Here is a 20625-nt window from a genome sequence, read left to right on the forward strand (position 1 = left end):
GCTTGTTGGCAGTTTTGAAGCTGAGACCCCTGTGCATCCCTCTGACTTCAGTAGCTGTGTTAATGCCATGGTGGCCCGTGGAGTCTGTTCCTGACTCCCTCCGATACGATCGCTGGAGCTAAAGGCTCAGCTCGAGGGCAGAATTTTACTCTACGATCGATGTGTAATTTAGCCAGCTGGCACCTAATCAGTTACTTCAATAATTAGGAAAGCTTGTTTACCTATCAGTAAAAAGAAAGAATAATCTATGAAGATTTAATTTTCTTCCCTTTCCCCATCAATAATTTATACTGATCTCATGAATTTCCTTAAGTTTTTCTATCTTTCTCAAGTATTTTTTACTGTGTCCTAAACTTTCTAAAGACATTTCTGAACTGTTTCCTTCACATTTCAGTGTTTGAGAATTAATGATCAATAACTAAAGTAAATATTGTTGGTTAATATGTAAGTGATAAATAGTTAATTTTTAAGACTTCTGTTGTGCAATTTTAAAGCAGTGAGAGAATTAAAAAGGTTACTTATACACAGATCTACAGTCTTTCTTATTTTTGTTATTGATTTATTTCTCCCTGCTCCCTTCCACCACTATGGCTAGTGGACACTGAATTTTTAGATCTGAGGTAGTTTGAGTTGCTCTCTAGAAGTGCCTTCATAAGTATTTTTGTTGAGAGTTTGGGATGTTAGTCCTGGTAGCTAAGGCTCCTTAAGCAGAATGAAGTGAATCTGGTTCTATTCGTACTTCCATGTTTTTCTAGTGTCTTGTCACCTTGATTTGTTATTGTTCCTGAAATGCTAGTGAGGGATCACAAGCTAAGTGCATTAGATGATGTACAAACACAGAAGTGTAAAAGCATCTGGCAGTCTGTTTTTCAAACTCCCTAAGATACCTATCCTCAGCTAATGTTTAAATTATAGGAGCTGCAAATGATCAGCCCCTCGAAATACTTTGAGCTGTCATCAGTTTTAAAAGTCTTTAAATATAATTTTTTTTTTCAGTCTGTTTCTAATTTAGGTATCTAGACATGAGTATTTTGGCTATAGTGTATTGCAAAGCAGTAACACAGAGTGCATATGTGTCGAGAGACAAAAATTTTAGAAATATTTTAAATAATGGAGTGAAATATTCTAGGTCAACTGCAGTAATTTGCAATTGAATGTTTAACAAAGCATAAATAAAAAGGTTTGGAGCCTCAGACATACTGATGGTAGGGAAGAGAGTCTATTGTTCCCTAACTAAAAAATTCAGTAGGAGCTGATGCTGAAAATAAAAGCATTTCTTTTATGTCTTTTTGACATGTCACAGATCTTCGTGAAAGACACCATGAAGTCTTCAGAAATAAAATAGTCTGTACTAATCTAGAGAGCCTTAGACACCCGATTCATGTACTTGTTTCAGATCCTGCACAAACTGTAGAAAAAATTCATCATGTCTTATTTAACTTTAGATGTTTATTGTGAACTGTACGTAGATTCATGAATTTGCAAAAATTCATTTAGTTTCCTACCTCTGTGAGGCACAAGAAACACATTCATTTTCTTTTCTACAATATTTTGGGGCTAATTTTCAGAAGCCTCAACAGGGCTCTACATGGACTCATGAATTTGAATTTCTCTTGAACTTGAACTTTGCTGTCTCTGGTCTGTTGTAATCACTGTGAAAGGACATTGCAGATGTAGTTTGTAGCTGTGATTTCTATGGTGTGCTGGGGAAGCGAGAAGATATCCGTACAGAGAATGGATCATTTGCACGTTGCAATAGAATTTAAAAAATGAGAAGAAGAAAGGAAAGCAGATTCTGAATCAAACTTTTGTCGTGTCAGCCAGCAGTCAGGGCTGAGGACTCGTGCAGGTTTGTGGTGGTGGGAACAGCAGGGTGTGCCTCGTACCACAGGGGCTCGCAAGGACTCACCTTGTCTGCCCAACACTCAACAGTGTCCTCCTGAGCTCCTCTGATGGGCCTTCCCCATCAAATCTCTGAGAGATAGAACCGTGGGGCAGGTTATTTTTTATTCAGACAGAGCAATAAACACAGCAATAAAACCATTTAGGAACAAAGAATTCTAATAATAAGGGGGAGGGGTTGGGCGGGGGGTCAGGGAATAACCACACGTTTTCATGTGTGAAAAAGAATTCCAGTTTTGTTTTACTTTCATCTTTGTTACTGCAACGTTACATTTTCTGCACATCAGGAATGTAAAATTTTCCTGATTGAATGAAACATAGGATAGTGATAACTTCAGATATGACTAGTTTTGTTTGATACCATCATGTGGTCCAGTTTGGATGTCCGCATAAAAGTGAGGTTTCCAGGTGCACCCCAAGTGTGTTATTTCCCCTTTTTGTCACCTGCTTTAGCAAATTACCAGGGCAGTTAGCTCATCTGCCCTGGCTGCCTCTGGCTTTCCAACCCGTGCTGCATTGCCTGGAAATGCACAAGGTTGTTTGGAAGTGATTGCAGCAGCGGCCAACAGTTGAGTTGCTTATTAGCACTTAGCTGGGAGCAGGGCAGATGTGCAAAAATAGGAGAGCGGGGGAGAGCAATTAATTACATTTTATTTCGCGATCAGGAAACAATAGCATACACAAAAAAAGATGGGGATTTTAGAGGACTTTGTTCATTCAGGTTTGGTAGTATAAATCAGGAAGGAGATACTGTACTGGACAAGGGAAAAAAATGTTTTAATTACTTAAAAAAATTCAAATTAGCATTTAGGTTAACAAGGAAATAATGTGTAGAGGCTGTTCTCTGTGCTGTTACTGGCTTTCTAGCATACCCATTTTGGGAATGAGATTATTGCCTTGCCATTTGCATACTCTTCATTAGGATATCTCTTAATTAAATATCATAGGCATGCTGTTCTTGTAGGTAGAGGAATCTCACCTTTTAAGCTTTTGCATATTCTCTTTAATTCCCTAGGGGAAATAGTGAGATTAAAATATTTTAATACAATCTTGGTAATATGGGCCTCTGTGACCAGATGGCCCAGGCTACAACTGTTGACTGTTATTGATGTGTTTTGTTTAGGTCTTGCTGATATAGCACAGGGGTATCATATTCAATTTTTAGTCTGTCTCCATATGTTACTTTTCTGGTTTATTTGTCCACATGAAGTCAAATGAAGTACAAAACAGTGGGATGCAGGATTATGTTGTAATTATTGTGGTAGGTTATTCATCACTACGCTACGGAAATGTTTCTGAAAACTAACTTGAGAGTGTTGGTTCTGTGCATCTATTTGGTGACAGTCTCCAGAGACGCTTTAAGTGTGGTGGTGAACTGCACCATGGTACTTCTTGAAGTTCAATCCTTACACTAACGCAGAGCTCAAAGTGCAGGAAGGTAATTCTGGAGATGGACAACAAGTTCCAGCTCTTCTTCTAGGCATCAGGAGAGAAAGACATCTGCTAAGTGGCAGTGTTTTAATACAGGATGAAGGGATTTGCTGTGTATTTTATTGAGGGACATATGATGAGTCCATGATTATGTTCTTTAAAGGAATTTTTCTTCATAAGAATATTTTAATTGTTGACACATAGGATCTGTAAGCCATGACTGGTCAGAATATAGAGAGAGATACACAAGAGAGAGACTTTGTAGGAAACTAGTACTGAATGAAGAAAAAGCAAACCCTTATTTTTAGCCAGTAAGAGAATTTCTTTCTTTGTTACTTGGCTGTTTTGTCCTTTTGGAAAGAGAGAGTGTTTGTTCAGATATTTTGCGTCAGGTAGTGTGTATATACTCCCTGACTTTGATCTGGGCTGATGGACAGTTAGCTGCCAAATGACAATTAGATGGCAGGACTGACCCAAACAAAAGCTCAAGAGAAAAAGGGGTGCAGGCTAGCAAACAGGATGGAAATCTTTAAGATCTATGAGGAGATGTTTGTTTTTTTCTTTCCTGCTCTGAGCTGTACGTTTCAGGCAAAGAGAAAATACAGCTTGTCTGTTCATGCAGCAATAGAAAAAAAACCTGAAAAGGGGAGGACACTGAAGATAACTGGATGGAAAAGCTGCTGGAAGCTTATTATTTTTGAGTGGCTATCTGATTGAAGATATTTATATATGATAAATTATATGCTTCACAGAAGAAGAGTGCTAAATAGTCAAGATGCAGCTGGAAAAAAAATGTCAAACTTCAGGCAAAAGTTTGAAAAGAAGGTGATAGAAGTGTTGGGAGAGATGATTATACTCCACCAACTTTTTGAAGACAGCCTAGAGAGAAGGATTGTAGATAACAAGAGGATACATGAAAGACAACAGAACAACAACAGCGAAATAAAAGCTGAATTAAGAAGTGCATTTTTTTCTACTGGAAAATTAGGCAGAAGATGATGGGATGGGGTGAGAAAGTCTAAAGAGAAGAGGAGGAAGGAAAGGACTTAGCTAAGATTACGACCTTATTGGCATCACGGAGACGTGGTGGGACGACTTCTATGACTGGAGTGTCAACATGGAGGGGTATAAGCTTTTTAGAAAGGACAGGAAGGGGAGACGAGGAGGGGGTGTCGCTCTCTACGTCAGCAACCGGCTGGAGTGCGTGGAGCTTCGCCTGGGGTTGGAGGACGAGCTGACAGAGAGCTTATGGGTCAAGATTAGAGGACGGGGACGGATAGGGGATGTTACGGTAGGAGTCTGTTACAGGCCACCTGGCCAGGAGGACAGAGCAGATGAGGCGCTTTATAGCCAGATAGGAGCAGCCTCGCGGTCACAAGCCCTGGTCCTCATGGGGGACTTCAACCACCCTGACATCTGTTGGAGAGACAATACGGCAGGGCACAGGCAGTCCAGGAGGTTCCTGGAATGCGTGGATGACAACTTCCTCCTGCAGGTGATAGAGGAGCCGACAAGGAGGGGTGCCATGCTTGACCTTGTGCTCACCAACAGGGAGGGACTGGTGGGCGATGTGAAACTTAAGGATAGCCTTGGCTGCAGTGACCATGACACAGTGGAGTTCAAGATCCATGGGGCAGCAAGGAAACCATTCAGCAAGCTCTGTACCCTAGACTTCAAGAAGGCGGACTTCGGCCTCTTGAAGCACCTGATGGGCAAAGTGCCGTGGGAGGCGGCCCTGGAGGGACAAGGGGCCCAGGAAAGTTGGTCCACATTCAAGGAGCACCTTCTCCAAGCTCAGCAGAGGTGCATCCCGACGAAGAACAAGTCGGGCAAAAAGACCAGGAGGCCGGCGTGGATGAGCAAGGAGCTCCTGGACCAACTGAAAATGAAGAGGTTAGCCTACAGAGGGTGGAAGCGGAGACAGATAGCCTGGGAGGAATACAGAGAAGCTGTAAGAGTGACCAGGGATCAAGTGAGGAAGGCTAAAGCCCTAAAGGAATTGAATTTGGCAAGGGATATAAAAAGCAACAAGAAATGCTTCTATAGGTATGTAGGGGACAAAAGGAAGTCCAAGGAGAACATAGGCCCCCTCCGGAAGGATACTGGTGCTCTGGTTACCCGGGACATAGAGAAGGCTGAGGTACTCAATGAATTTTTTGCCTCAGTCTTCACTGGTAAAGCCTCTTGTCTTACCACCCAAGCTGTGGAAAGAACTAGCAGGGACTGTGAGGATGAACCACCGCCCACTGTACTTGAAGACCAGGTTCGAGAACATCTGAGGAACTTGAAGGTGCACAAGTCCATGGGACCTGATGAGATCCATCCGCGGGTCCTGAAGGAACTGGCGGATGAAGTTGCCAAGCCACTGGCTATTGTATTCGAGAAGTCGTGGCGGTCTGGCGAGGTCCCCGATGACTGGAAGAGAGGGAACATAACCCCCATTTTTAAAAAGGGGAACAAGGAGGACCCGGGCAACTACAGACCGGTCAGCCTCACCTCTGTGCCTGGCAAGGTCATGGAGCAGATTCTCCTGGGAACCATGCTAAGGCACATGGAGAGCAAGGAGGTGGTGGGTGACAGCCAACATGGCTTCACCAAAGGCAGATCGTGCCTGACCAACTTGGTGGCCTTTTACGATGGGGTGACAACATCGGTGGACAAGGGTCGACCAATGGATGTCATCTACTTGGACTTGTGCAAAGCTTTTGACACTGTCCCGCACGACATTCTTCTCTCTAAACTAGAGAGTCATGGGTTTGATGGATGGACCACTCGGTGGATAAGGAATTGGCTCAATGGCCGCACTCAGAGAGTAGTGGTCAACGGCTCAATGTCCAAGTGGAGACCGGTCACGAGTGGCGTCCCTCAGGGGTCCGTGTTGGGCCCGGCCCTCTTCAACATCTTTGTCGGTGACGTGGACAGTGGCATGGAGTGCACCCTCAGCAAGTTCGCCGATGACACCAAGCTGTGTGGTGCCGTCGACACGCTGGAAGGGAGGGATGCCATCCAGAGGGACCTCGACAGGCTGGAGAGGTGGGCCCGTACCAACCTCATGAAGTTTAACCAGGCCAAATGCAAGGTCCTACATCTGGGTCGTGGCAATCCCAGGCATAAATACAGACTGGGTGGTGAATGGATCGACAGCAGCCCTGAGGAGAAGGACTTGGGAGTACTGGTGGACGAGAAGCTCAATATGAGCCGGCAATGTGCTCTTGCGGCCCAGAAGGCCAACCGCGTCCTGGGCTGCATCAAGAGGAGCGTGGCCAGCAGGTCGAGGGAGGTGATTCTCCCCCTCTACTCTGCCCTCGTGAGACCTCACTTGGAGTACTGCGTCCAGTTCTGGAGTCCCCAACATAAGAAGGACATGGACCAGTTGGAGAGGGTCCAGAGGAGGGCCACGAAGATGATAAGAGGGCTGGAGCACCTTTCCTATGAGGACAGGCTGAAAGAGTTGGGGCTGTTCAGCCTGGAGAAGAGGAGGCTCCGGGGTGACCTTATAGCGGTCTTCCAGTACCTCAAGGGGGCCTACAGGAAAGATGGGGAGAGGCTGTTCAGGAGGGCCAGTTATGATAGGACAAGGGGTAACGGTTTTAAAATAGAGGGAGGTAGGTTCAGGTTGGATATTAGGAAAAAATTTTTTACCATGAGAGTGGTAGAACACTGGAACAGGTTGCCCAGAGAGGTGGTGGATGCTCCATCCCTGGAGACGTTCAAGGCCAGGTTGGACAAGGCCCTGAGCAACCTGATCTAGTTGGAGATATCCCTGTTCCTTGCAGGGGGGTTGGACTAGATGACCTTTGAAGGTCCCTTCCAGCCCTAACCATTCTATGATTCTATGAAGATGGGTGTCCAAGTCTGGCAGATAATGGTGTGCGCTGATGGAGAACACAATGATGTGCAGAACAGAGGAACTGTACCTAAAAGCCTTTCAAACACCAAGAGAGATCTGTGTGACTCCTTACCCACTTCACAGTTGGTAAAGGTCTGAATCTCAGTTCTTGATCTGAATCTTCATGTCAGTGCTAAAAATGATGCAAAAGCAAGAGACGGTTTTTCTTACTATGGAAGTAGAAGTGCATCTGAGGTCTACAGAAAAAAATCCAGTGGATTTGTTAAAATTATTTTTTAACATCTGCTTGGTTGTTTTCAAATCGTCACCACATCAGATGTAATGATCAGGCTGTTCCCAAAAGTATCCTCAGAAAAGGGGAGGTGGTCATCCGCAAGAATTCTGACCTGTCCAGAAGGCAAGAATATTTTACTGACAGCTGAAAAAATGGTGCTGTCAGGGAGATGTTGGAATGATTGGCTCCTGGGAAGCATTGCAGGGTGAGGACCTTTTTTGGAGAGTAGATGGAATTACTCAGGTACAAGGATTTCTGGTTCCTTCTTCAAAGTCTGATGGCATATAATGAGGCCTCTCAGCTGAAGTATGCAGAAGTGTGTCCATCATCCTATGCAGGGAAAGACGCATCCACAGATGAGGATATATAAACAAGGAGCAAACTAAGAGTGGTAGAAAGATGTACAGAAAAGGCGGGGGAGGAGGGAAGAGATGTTATTGATGAATAACACTTAGGCAATAAAGACAGTCTTAACAAATAAAGCTCTTTCTAATCCAGCAAGAAAAAAGTTTAGGATTAGAGAAAAATCAAGTTATGGTACTAGTACAGTAAGATTGGGCAGAAATATATATGAGCTCAATTTGTTCAGCCTAGCACAGTAAGTGTTTTCTGTAAATCCAGAGTGAGTGTAATGATTTAAGCGACAGGAATACTCTGGTGTAATAACAAATGGATATAAATTTTGGCGTAAGAGTAGGAGAAAAGTTTCTAGTCCCCAGAGAAGAGGAATTAATTTCCAACAGAAGTACTGAAGAGGGAATATAAAGTTTGATAAATATGTGATCACAGTTGCATAACACAGCTGCTTCTGATCCTGAGAGAACAGACACCGAGAGGTTTCCCGCTATCCTAGTGTTCTTGGAAACCTGTAATACCCTGATGAGCTGGACCTGAATGGACCATTGGAGATGTCAGAGTTTAACATCTGATCAAATTTATGGCATGCGTGAAGGAATGGCACACTTCTGACCTTCATGGAAAAACACCAGCCTACCTCAGCAATGAATGTAATGAAACGAACAGCACTCCATTAAATTAAAGGGGTTTTGATGCAAGTACATGAATTATTAAACTACAGCATATTAATTTTCATTAAAGGCTATGTATTTGATGTCCTAACAAACCATTAAGTGAAAACAGCACTTGTCTCTTCTGAAAGGTTTCTCTTCAAACTTCCCTCTTTTTTAAAATATTGATAGTCACACAAACAATCCCAACAGAATACATTTGTTCTCTTTGAGCTAACAGAATTTTAATGGAAAGCCTTGTTAAAATACTCCTGTTTACTTAAGATCTTTCAGGAGAATCACACTTGAGCAGCAGATGTCTTGGAAAACTGGAAAATAATAAGAATTTACCATTATTTTTCAGTATTTAGTGTCGTTAAAAAGAAGAAAAGAATTTTTAAACATTTGAGGAATACTTTCTAATCTAGTTACTATGGTTACAAGTTTGTTGGAGATAAAGCAGTTCTATGGCAACGATGGATTAAGTTTTCTGCCCAATACTGAAATATCCAGTACCTAATTTCCTGCTTCATAATATATCATGCTAATGACCTCAAGGAGAGCACCAAACAGAAGAGATTTTATGCTCTGAAACTGTTCAGCAAAGTGTACTACAGTTTGTCACGTTGTTTGTGTTAAATTTGATCTCAGAAGTTGATATTTTAAACTGTATTGCAGATGAAGGTAGAGGAGGGGAAAAAGTCTGTCCCTGACAGTAAATTACCGATGTAAAATGACTAAGATGAAATAAAACCTTGGCAACTAATTTTTCATTGATGCTCTAATTGAATTTTAGACTCAAGTTTAAGGAAAACCTTTGGATTATTTTTAGATGCAACAACTATTTCATCTAATGATGCCCAATGTTAGACGCCTTTCCATATTCCCCAAAACTCCAGGCCTGTTCCAATTTCCTTGACCCAAATAAACCCCCAGGTTCATGTTTTAGGAATCACATGTACGGTGTGATTCTGTACCTGGTTTTACTGAGCATACTGGAGAGTGCCGTTAGCAGCAGCAGCCAGAAAGGCCCTTCCAGGGATGCAGAATAGTTGTTTAATTGCCCTTCTCTAACTCAGTTCCCCATGGTTTTCATGAAACTGTACTGATTTCTTGTTAACTTTCATCTTCACAATCTTCCAAGATGATTCTATAATCCCAAATTGAATAATAGAAAGTTTTTTTCGTATCCAGCTTGGCTTTTCTCTGTCTTGGTTTAATTCGATTGTTTGAAGTAACCAGTCAATCTGCGCAGCTTGAAAAAGCGATGTTCTTATTGCATGTAGACTTTTGAGCAAAACCTTGATCTTTGCATTCTTAGTAGGTACAAATTTCAACCTTGTCAAGATGTAGGACCTAATTCTGTAATCTCAGATTGGTAAAACAGGATATTTGGGTCCAGGATTTCTCTTTGCTTGGTACCTTTAATTTGTAAAAGCTCTTCCTACAAATCTACTTACAGTAACACGTTCTTTTAAGTAGGATGACAAATGCACTGGACTTATCCAGCATTACTTCGCCGTGTTCTGTGTTAATATACTACTAGCAAAAAGATGAGATCTGCAGAACATGGAAGTCAGTGAAGAGAACATACCCATAAAACTTTCTTTAAGTCAACTAAGATATTTATTTGATAGCTGTGAATTGATTCATACTGCTTCAGATGTGATCTGTGTGTTATCTGAATGCTGTACCTTCTCCAGCCAATCATTTTTCTGTTTCATCCCAGATTATTTTCATCTGAAATTATTTCTTTGGTTTCTTATTATGCAGTCAGTTGGTAACAAGTGTATAGTGTAATATAAAGCAGTACCCAAATGAATGACATTTTAGGAAGAAAAATAACTTATCCCTGCCAATTTACAAACTAAATACTGTCATACTGTCAACCTTGGTACTTCCATTAATGAAAGACTTTAATAAAGACATTTTGCGCACTGGCCTGGTGACAAATTTGATATTACTAGCTGTGGCTTGTTGAAGTGGTATTAAGAAAAGATGGTTGGCAGAGTATTTCCAGAAGGAAAAATGATATGTATTATATATGGCTCATCTGTAAGGTGGAGTAAATAGCTGTCACTCGGAGAACAATAGTAATTTTCTTCCTTCTGAATAACTGCTGGAGCCCTTCAATGATTACTAACTATTTTTAACCTTTTTGTGATTTGCTCTTGGTTTTATCATACATGGATGATATTGCTCTAGATATTGGTCTACTCTATTGACCTGTTCTTCTTTCAGGGTCAAATATATGAAAATATGAATTACTTCATTGTAATCAATGATCCATTGTTGAACTAAAATTTTCAGTTGCACAAATCTCCAATTTGCTTTTACTTATCTTTTGAAAAGAAGATTCTATTTTGACTAATCTATTTTCTTTAAAATCACTCATAGAAAAATCACTTTGCCATGGAAATGTTACTTAAGAAAAGGCAAACGAAAATTCAGACAACTGTGCTTTTGGATTGACCTGCTTTTCAATGTTCTGTAATTAAATTAGCAAGAACATTGATTTTTTTTTTTTTTTTCCTTTGGTCGTCATATTCTTTAAATTTTATGAGGCTGTCTATGAAATCATGGTATTTATATTTTTGGAATTTAAATACAGGAATCATAGTGTCCATACTATATTTATATACACACCAATACTCAGAGGTGCACAACAATAAATGAGTAGAGGCTTGTACGTTTATATCCAGACTTTCATGTACTCTCTTCTTGGTCAGGGCTATTGGCTTTGTTTGTGCTTTTTCTCCTGTTTTAATCTACAAGATGCTGCTGTGAGTACATGTTGCTTCCATTGGAAAGTCTTCCAATTTAATCTGCTCTTACATTAATAAGTATCAGTTGCATTGTTGTTCTTCCATATCTTTATTTTCCTGCCACGTGACAATCTGTCTCGTATTTCTGAAGAACAGGTGAATAACGTGGAGGAAATATTTATACTAATTCTATCTAACAATTGAAACGACTGTTAAAATATTTGCACAATTTTTCCGGCACGTTATTTTAGCAATTTTATTTAGCTTGGGTTGCAGTTTAAGCTGAGATATTACAGTCTTTAGAAGCTTGTCCTCCTCTCTCAGCACTTCCACGGAGCGGCAGCCTGCTCGTTAGGCACACACTCAAGCATTTTTCTGGACACCACTGTACGATGCTGTCCGACCTGAAGCACATCAAAGCCAACAGAAATTCTCCTCTCAAAGTGGTATAGGATTTTTTGATCTGGCCAACGATCTTGGGAGATTATAGGGGAAAAGGGGACACTTGAAGGAAGCATGAACTAAGCTGATTGTGTACATATCAGGTTATAGGTTATTTCACTATGTTTATAGGGAAAATTTTTAAAGTACGTTTGGAAAATAGGATTTTCATCAAGGTTCAAATTTAGCTATTTTTTTCGATATCATGGCTGTTTTTGCACTGCTTCAGAAGTTTTTCTTTTCATTTCTACAACATGTAGATGAAACTATTAAGCTTACATTTTCAATTGAACTTGCTGGAGATGAGAATGGATTTTGATAATAGAAATCTGTACAACAATGAAGTCCAGAAATTGAAAGTAGTAGTGATCCCTATAATCCAATAACATGTGTCTTAATGTATTTGTTACTTATAAGAATTGGGGGAAAAAAAAAAAAAGAAAGAGGAGATGGGGATGTAGCTGAGTGTGGCTACAGCTTGAATTCAAGGGCTAAATTAATTTGACAGAAATTCATATTCAAACTTGATTTACAATATTTTACAAGTATTTTCATGAGCTATTGAAGTGTTGAAGGCTGGTTTCCTGCAACTATTTGTTTCCTGCAACAATCCTGGGTCCTCTTATCTGTGACAACAACTCAAGCACAATGACCCTAAATCACCCCACAGTGCACTCAGCACTACTGGTGCTATTTTCTACTTTCTGGCATTTCAAACTGGGATAAGAGCGAGCACATCCTGGAGCTACAGCTAGTCTGACTGGGTAATGAATTTACATGTGCAAAATGGAAACTCTTCCCACCTTTCCTTCTCTGCAGGTGTTAGTAGGTCTTTTTGCTTTACAAGGCTTTTTCATGGAACTTTTAGGAACTTTTTAACTTGTTTTTTTTTTGGTCAGATTTGATTGAAACAGAGTAATGGGCTCAAAATGGATTAGGCAGCATAATCACTTAAATGCTATTCTTTTGAAGGAGACCAGGCTACAGAAGCAGATGTTTAGCATGACAGCCTGTCCTCAACAGGTTCTTTTCTGCTTGGCAAACAAGCCCTTAAATGTTACTGAAGAAGCTGTTGTTCCTTGTGGGGTTGGAGTGATGGTTACATCAGGTATATTCAAAGAGCAATGGCTGCAATGGGCAACTCGCTAATTATGTAAGGGAAGAACGATAAGAATCTATATGAATTTTATCACCAATAGAAGTTAATGAACAATACAGAGCATGGTGAAATTTTATAAATAGGAAAACATAATAAATCAACTTCATCCATTATTACTGTGCTGTTGAGCTTTCTAATCTGAATTTGCTAAGGGTCACTGGAACATGAAAATTAATTTGAATTAATAGAATCTATTATATATGAATTAATATCTTTTTTAAAGTCATATAGTATCATTACTGAATTTTAATTTATTTTCTTGTGAGAATCTTAGCGTAGTTATTATTTAATAAATTATGCTCTTTAAAAAAAAAGAGAACACAATCATAGTACAGTCAATAATGCTTTGGAAAAAATGTAATTATCTGCTAATGAGATATCTTAAAAACCAGGCATATTGTTTCCTTTAGGGGATGACTGATGAAGGATGCTTTTTGTAAGTAATAGAAAATCAATTTTAGTTTTCTTCCAAGATTCCACAAAGATTGGTGGCTTCCAACTTTTCAGATACAAAGATACAGATGTAGTTCAGTCACCTGCTATGAGCTCTGAACGCGCTAGCTGCTGAATGTATCCTCCAAATCTGTTTCTTGTTTACAATAAAACAAGCTTTGACTGCATTTTATTATATTGAAAACTTTCCTGTCCTGAACAACCCTTTAAAGTTAAATACATGTTCACTGATCATAACTTATGTATACACATACATATGAAATTTATAGTAAATGAATAGATGTGCAATGCATTCTAGTGCAATATTTACTTACAGTAGAGGTAAGAGTAAAAAAAATTTTTTTCACATGCTTTTCAAAAGAACAATTTTCTAAAATTCTTATTAGGCTGTCAAAGTTAATTATATTTTTGGAATGAGACTGAAATTTTCTAATCAGGTTTTTAAATCAAGGACTACTGGCAAAATACAGCTAGGTTGCCGGTTTTCGTCCTTCATTCTCCCAAGGAGGGGACTCCCTGCTGCTTGTGTAATGAACCATGTGGACCCTTATGCAGTAGCTTTCAAAGTAGGAAGAACGTGTTGAAAAGCTCAGGAAATTATCTCATTGCAAATAACTTAGTAGCGGGCTCTGCCATTGGTTTCAGTCATGAATTTACTGTGAGAAGATTTTGGTTTTCATAAATTTGTGAGACAAGCAAATAGCTGGCAAACAATTAACATAAACAGTTTTGCTTCCATTGGAGTTTCAGAAAGACTCTGAGAAGGTTCTTCAAAATCCTCAACCTCCCTTAAAAAGTGAAAGTCATGTTGAAATGGAACAGTAAGCTATAAACTACCAGTAAAAGTTTTTCAGGTATTTCTGAAACTAGCATGTTCCCTGCAAGGGAGACTGTGTCACATTGCAGATGTTCTCAGTGAAGGAAGGGGACAGGAGTCTGAAAGAGCATCTCAAACTGAAGTGTCAAAAGAAATGGGTACAGAGCAAACCAGAAAAATGAAAGTTATAAAGCAGTAAAGACCAAACTTGGAGAGAGCTCTAAGAGGGAATTTCTGAATTCCTAACTGAGGCAGGTAACTAGTCACAAGCATTGGCTTCACTCGCACTGGAATGTGGGTGTCCTATGCCATGCATCTTTTTTTTAAAAGGACCCTAGAAAGACTGGAAATGCATTAGGAACTACAGCCCACCCAATTCCACTCCCACACTAGGTGAATCAGTCAAAGCCAAGCTGTGACAGTCACTGTATAAACTTTTGGTTGATCATGAAGTTAAGGTCAACATGGCTCTTCTGAAGGCAAGTCGTATCTCAAATGTATTAAGATCTGTGGAGGAGTCAAAGGTGTAGATAAAATGGATCAATAAACCATACTTGGATTTCTCTACTAAGAGGGAATACCTTCTTTTAGCTAAAAAAGATTGAAACATCAGTGTGGAAATGGATTTTCATAGGGAAGATTTTACTGATGGATATTTTCAAGGATCAATTGAGTGATTTGTGGTGTTTAACACAGTAAGAAGTTATCTGAAAAAGGAGACAGTGAGATGACAGAGTTTGCAGATCATCCAAAACGATTCAGGAGAGTGACAAGTAATGAAAAGATAGTGTTGCAGAAGGACTGTATGATTGAGTTTGATAACTGCAGATTAGTCATATAAAAAATTCAGAAGTGGTTCTGTAACCATTGTGGATGGGTCTCTGAAAAAGTCAACTTAATCCTTAACAGTTACCAGATGTCAAATAGAAAGTTGAATTTTATGTTCTTATTCTATTTTTAAAAGGATGCAGCAGACTTAGAGAAGCTTCAGAGAAAGGCAATGTAGATAATCAAGCGTAAAAAATCGAGAATTTAAACAGAAAAGGGCTGATCATGTTGGAGAAGAAACATCTAAGGAGGAATACGATAGTGCTCTAGAAAATTACTTATTGCGTAGAGGAAACACAGGGAACAATTATTCACACTTTTTCCTTCTGAGGAGCTTCCATTGACTACCAGCTGGTGGATTGGAAGGAAAAAAAAATATTTTTGTCAAGCAGTGTGATACTCTGCACATTGTCACAAGATGTAAAGGCCAAAAGTAAAGGGTCTGCTTCTTGCTATTACACCAGACGGTTTGGGCTCTGATGCTGGTACAGGACAGTATCCGTCATCATTGCGGGCAGAACCGAGGGCCAGATTTATCCCGGGGCTGACCCACGACCATCCTGGTGTAATTTGCTGTAAATGGTTCATCTTTGAATTGCATGTTGTTTTTATTGCTCTTTGCAAAGATAAACTGCAAAAAGATCTCAAGGTGGCTGCACAAATATTTTCTTTGCAGTTCTGTGTTTCCGTAAACCATAATTCCATAGTTTAAGCTTTTGTTCTTCTAAACACAATTTATATCATGCAAATGTATCTGGAAAGTAGAGAGAAAGGGTGAGAAATGTCTGACTCATTATTTGTATTCAAATATTGTTTTATTATTTATAGGGTCATTCCACACTTCAAAAGCATGTAGGCAATGTTAGAAATAGAAGCTCTTTCTGAAAGCAATGAGATTTAACTTAAAGGCCCACGTTTTCAGGGGAATTTAGGTGCCTCGTTTCCTTTGGCAGGATGGTGCGTCATCTACAGTTAGAAAGTGGAGTTAAACAGTTATTTCTACTGACATTTATGAGCGTTTGGGTACCTCCAGCTCACCTGTAATGTAAAAGGAAACATCATAATGCCTGATTATTGAAATAGGTAGGAAAATACAGTGGTCAATAGGAGCCACTGTCTTGTACTGAGCATTGCTCCCTGAGGAGGCTTCTAGAAGCCTCTGGAGAAGTTCTGGATGCTCCTGAATATTGTGTAGTTGCTTCAGTTGCTCAGAAGTGGGTCGCTTGTCTTTAGCATGACTTTTTTCAGAGAAAAGTCTCATCTTGCTTTTTAAAGGCGACTGTAATTTGTTTCGTTACTGCTATTCACACCTGGGATGCTGGGCTGATACAGACACTGGTAAAGTTGTCCTAGTGTGGTAACTGTGCAGAAGATGTCCCTGGAGGTTAGGCTCGTTTGAAGCTGGGCTTTTTAATTAGCTGATTTAAGGCTTCATTTCCACTTCTTCCTCTACAAGGCACTGTAGAAGGGCTAAACTTAACTAAATTTTCTAATAGTTATTTTCTAGATACGTATTTCCTTACTCAAGGAAGTGAGAAGCGAGGAGATGCTGTGTGTTATGAGTGAGAAAACTGCAATATCTGGATTTCAGTGAAATATAGTGCTGTGATAGGTAATGGAGTTTGTGTACAGAATATGTCTGACATCTGCTAAATATCATAGTTAGGGTATGGAAGACAGACATTTTAAAATGCTTGATTCCTTTGTTTTGAAGTGAAATATCCAAACTGTTAAGACAATAGTGCAATAGAATGACAGATCACTCCTCACACCTGTGGTTGCAATGGGAATATGTCCCTAGTCTTAGCTTGAGAACTTAAATTTTTGAATGTAATGTCATATTTAGATGGTTGTACTGCTCTGTAAATTTAGTGAAAACTGATATACTGTGGTGTCAATTGAAAATTTCGAAGATATGCCAAAGTGATAGATCTAGAGAAGGAGTCCTAACTGACAAGAGATCTGTTTTCTTGCCTATTGATTTCTTTGGCTAAAATGAATGATTTGTAATTGAAAAGACTCAACTGTTCTTTCTAAATATAAATTTCAAAACTGTCCCTGCTCTTCATATTAGCTGGGACTGCTTTAAGATCTTTCTGTATTCTAGGCACAATAAGTGTAGCCATAGGAACATATATTAAGGTGATTTTCATTATTAATAAAATTAGTAGACCTTGTTAAATTATTTTTCTAACTCCGTGATGTGCTGTTGACTAATTTCAAAAAAAAGAAATAGTTACTAATACCATTAAATGTTTTTTATTTCTATTTAAGAATTGTAATCATATGCCTGCAGCCTTAATTTTCATTAAAAATTAAACAACAAAGTCTGATCCTGGGGAAACTAACTTGCTTCATTAATTTAAAGGGGTTTTTTACCATGTTATTTATCCCTACAGTTTCAGACCTGCACTTCCCTTAAATTAGAAGAAAAAAACACATGTATTTTAAGCACATTGCTGAATTATTTGTGAAGATGGGTGCACTTTTGTGCCTTCATCATTATATGTGTCAGCAAATTACTCAGAGGATCTACAAATATTTTGCTTCTATTTTCTGTGAGACTTGCTAGTATTCTAGATAAGTCCAGTCCTTTTTGCCTGAAAGTGTGATATGAATGTCACTCTATTAATGTACAGTAAGAATAAAACAGGTGCACTATTGTAAGTGACATGCTTTGTATTTGTTATCCTTAGGTGTTTTAGTCATTCTATAACTGCAGTTAAACAGCAATTAATTACATATGAAATAGTGATTAACCCTTTCATCAGTTCTAAATCATATAACTAGATTTATAAGTGATGAAGATGGAGTAGTATGGATATTTGTTAACCCCGAGTTGAAGAAATGTCTATGAAAACTAGGTATATTTTGGATTTACACCTACATAATTGAAGTTAAACATGGCCATCAGTGATTATAAATTATCACTTAATAATGTCAGCTAGTATCAGTAAGAAATGGTTGGTAGGAAGTGGAAACGGCTGTGAAATTGAAGTATGGTTTTCTTTTAGATGTGGGTTCTGTTTTCTCTGTATCAGCAGGGAGCCAGTGCCTTGTTCGGGCTGTAGATCCAAGGCTTCAGCGTCGGCTGTATTTTGAACGAGGTGTAAAACCCAGGCCGGAATAGTTGTGGCTACTTACAGTAATTACACAGTATAGCTGAATCCTCTCTCTGCACAGTACAGATGGAGCAGCTCCTGGTTGGATATTTATATTTTACCAGTTAAAAATTGCATTGGAGACCTATGTTTCTATTTCATTTCTATTTTAATACCATCGTTATAGGATGGACCACATGCTTGCTAAGCATAACAGGATAAAACCCTGATAGCAGTGAACTGGGGGGACCACCAAAACCTCAGTTTACTTGGAGCAGACCACCTTCCAGACTCCAACATCAGCTTCATGTTTTTGACCAGTGGGAAGCAGAAAGCCACACGTGCAGATCGGAGCCACTCCAAGGCTGCTCTGGCATCTGTATAACTCCCTGTGTGACTGTCTCCCAGGCCCTGTTGTACCAGACGTTACTGGGGCGCAACTCAATGTAGCTTTTTCTGTTGGATCCTGATGTGTCTCTTGGAGCAGTGGGGCCAGGCTGTATCAGATTCGTCCCTGCTGAACAGAGCTGAACAGGTTTTTTTAAGACGGGTTTAAAATTGCTTTAGCATGTTCTGGTGGATGCAACAGAACCTCCCTGGCTCCTAAGCTCATTTAGAAGCAAGACCTTGTTTCTATAAGAGAGTGAATTTTTTTTCTAGTGTTTAGAATACTTTATACAAATATCCCACTTTTTTTTTTTTTTTGGAGGCGGGGGGGGAGAGGAGCTTGGCTCTGGTTTATTCAGTGTAAAGTCTTTTGCTTCTTGAATGTCTTTATTCTTTTCTTCTGTCTCAACTAAAGTCTTAAACTGATTTTTTTTTTTCCACACTAATGGCTACATTTACATTCTGCAAGATACAAAATGCATAGCCATTATCCACCAAACTTATGTATGCAATGTTTAATAATACAGCAGTTTAAACTTTCACAAAATCTTACCGTTAGCTTGAAAAGGTATTTTTTGACATTGAACAATGTTATGGTAAGCAATTGTATGTAACTGGGAATCATCTAATTTTTCAGAGTTAGAAAAGATAATGCTGCTACAGGCAGGGGAAAAAAAAATGTTTTATTTAGTCACAAGTGGATTAGAAAGCCTGGAAATGTTCAGTTTGTTTATTTCTTTTGGGAGAAAGTGATGTTTTAATTGTATAATAACTGTAATTAAGATTTATGTATTGATAATTGATAAATTTACAGGCTGATACTAACTAGCAAGTTTATAAGTTGTAATGTTGCCTTAAAAAAAAAAAAAAAGATTCAATCTATTTCTATTGCCTACAATTTTTTCTTGACTTCAGGCAACTATTGGGCAAAACCAAACCTTTTCTTATAGGACCTTGTGTGTGTTTACCCTCCAGTTCGTTCCTCTGAAAAGTAAATTTCATTCCGCTTCAGGAACAGAATTTCTCTTCCTTGTATTATATGGGTTCTTGAATGCTAAAATTTTAATTGTTAATAGCTGATGATGGGAGCCTGAAAATACCATTGTTACATTAATAGATTGCGATATTGAATACTTTTTTTCCTGTAGGCTTAGATGATATGAAATATTTGGGGTTTTTTAATATATATTTATTATGAAAAGACATAAGCTACGTATTGATGGATGAGGTTTCACAGAAAATTGAAAAGCTCAGTTGTATATAGGGTAAAAACAGAGATAAGTGACTGAACAAAATGTTTTTGAAGCTGAATCTTTTTTCTTTCTTTTTTTCTTTTTTATGGTGATGTACATGATAAATAACGTCTGTTAGATAGCTTAGAAAGTTATTTTCTAAAAAGAATATAGTATAGATAATATATTACTGGATTAAATCTAGAACTTCCTATAAAAGTCATATTAAACTTTAGAAATGTTAGAGCATTTATAGTTTAAGCCCATCTATAATAATTATTAGTTAAAATATCCACAGGTTACCACATGTAATCTTTAGGGAAAGGAAGGTATTACTCAAGCTTTTACTAAATCATGAGTTTGCAGATTTAATTTTTTTGTTGTTGGAGTCTTTTGCAAAAGTAGGCAATGCTGATTGTGGAACAGGTCGCCCAGAGAAGTTGTAGATGATCCCTGGAAGTGTTCAAGGCCAGGTTGGATGGGGCTTTGAGCAACCTGGTGTAGTGGAGGGTGTCCCTGCCCATGGCAGGGGGGTTGGAACTGGATGATCTTTAAGGTCCCTTCCAACCCTAACCATTCTGTGATTCTAATTATAGCTTCATATTATTATACAGTAGTTTTATTTGTTAGTGGAAGTTGAGGGGAAGATCTTTCTTTATTAATGCACTTTGAAAATCTGGAAAATATTTTGAAGAATCCATGTCATCTGACTTAGGGACGTTTTTTGCTTGTGGTGGTCAACAAGATACTGATTTGGCTGAATTCTTGCATAAGGCTTCTAAATCGAAGATTTTACGTAAAAGTTGAAATACAATGTAATTCATCACTCAACAGTGTTAACATTCTCTTTTCTTCTGTGCATTATTTGTTATTTATTCTCAAAGACATATCAATAAATCTTCTTTATAATCTTACAATTGATTGTTAGAGCTAAAAGCAAGCAGTTGTGCAGTGCTTCCCGGTATCCTTGAAATCACT

General features: G+C 38.9%; 1 protein-coding gene across 1 annotated transcript in view; it reads left to right on the forward strand.

The window, feature by feature from the left end:
* Positions 1–20625, forward strand: part of CDH13 (cadherin 13) — a 483658-nt gene that overhangs the window by 203545 nt on the left and 259488 nt on the right. The window lies entirely within an intron of this gene.

Source organism: Tauraco erythrolophus, chromosome 15 (genome assembly GCF_009769465.1).
Source record: "Tauraco erythrolophus isolate bTauEry1 chromosome 15, bTauEry1.pri, whole genome shotgun sequence".
Lineage (NCBI taxonomy): Eukaryota > Metazoa > Chordata > Aves > Musophagiformes > Musophagidae > Tauraco > Tauraco erythrolophus.